Source organism: Pteropus alecto, unplaced genomic scaffold (assembly GCF_000325575.1).
Source record: "Pteropus alecto unplaced genomic scaffold, ASM32557v1 scaffold7, whole genome shotgun sequence".
NCBI classification, from domain to species: domain Eukaryota; kingdom Metazoa; phylum Chordata; class Mammalia; order Chiroptera; family Pteropodidae; genus Pteropus; species Pteropus alecto.
This window is the reverse complement of record NW_006494614.1, coordinates 38,303,194-38,304,171: the sequence shown is the minus strand read 5'-3', so window position 1 is coordinate 38,304,171 and position 978 is coordinate 38,303,194. Positions and strand designations below refer to the sequence as shown.

Genomic DNA, 978 nt, shown 5'->3' with positions numbered 1-978 from the left:
CACGCGCCCCGCCTCGCAGTCTCCGGGTCAGTGATTCCGTGGGTCTCTGCCTCCTGCCCGCTCCTCCCCACAACCTCCGCCGCCGTCACCCGGGACAAAGCGGCTCCGGGGAGGGGCCGAGCCAGCGGCTCTCGCTGGAGCCAGCAGAGACGGGCGCGCCCCCAGCTCCGACTCATCGGGCCAACCTCCAATCAGACCCCAGGAAACCGAAAGCCCCTGTCTGGCCTCCTCTCTTCTCCTCCCCCCTGACCCCGCACCCTTCCTGGTCCCCCATGCACAGCACCTCCTGGGCTCCCACTCTGCCCTCAGCTCCTTACCCTCTCTTTTCCACTCCGAGTGCCCGGGAAGGGATGAAGACCCTCTGGAGATCCAGCTCAGGAGCCTGTCCACAAGAGTCCCGGCCTCAGCGGGGAGGTGTTCCTCGGGGTCACATCCGGGGTGGGGGTCTCCTTGGGGTTCAGACTGGAGAGGGGGCTGATTCTGAAGCGCAGGGAAATCGGGCAGCGACAGCTAGAAACTGGCCGAGAAGCAAACTGGGTAGAGAGTACTGGAAGAGAGACAGTGCTTATGAGCGGACTGAGCCCCCGACCCCCGCTGAGAAAATGTCGGGAAGCCCCTAGAAGGTCCTTACGGTCGTTTGCGCGGGGTGGGCGCTGGCGCCCTCTGGCTGGAGCCCTGAGCCCGCCCTGCCCCGCCCACGCGGCTGAAGGTGCCCTGCACCGGCTTCACGGCTTTGCCAGGATTCGTAAGCCACGAAACCTAGGGACAGAGGGCTTCAAAGACTCCTATTGTGTGAGAACCTGTGGGTGGCTGATATCGTAACAGTAAACGGTTGCCTGTGAAACAGAATCTAGGGTAGATCTGTTGCTCAAGGAACTTAACCCCAGGAGAAGTCTCTGCTTTATAAAATAAAGCAATTCGGAGCGAGGAGGTAGGTTGTGGCTTAGGGGTGGCACCGATAGGACAGGTCTGAGTCTC

At 62.1% G+C, this 978-nt stretch overlaps 1 protein-coding gene across 1 annotated transcript in view; it reads right to left on the bottom strand.

Moving 5' to 3' along the window:
* The window catches only part of RCAN2 (regulator of calcineurin 2), a 238,032-nt gene extending 237,385 nt beyond the window's left edge, over nucleotides 1-647 (bottom strand). The window contains exon 1 of the mRNA XM_015600554.2: nucleotides 318-647. The gene's annotated coding sequence lies outside the window, so the exon portion shown is untranslated. The remainder of the gene's footprint in view (nucleotides 1-317) is intronic.
* Between the last annotated feature and the right edge of the window lie 331 nt (nucleotides 648-978).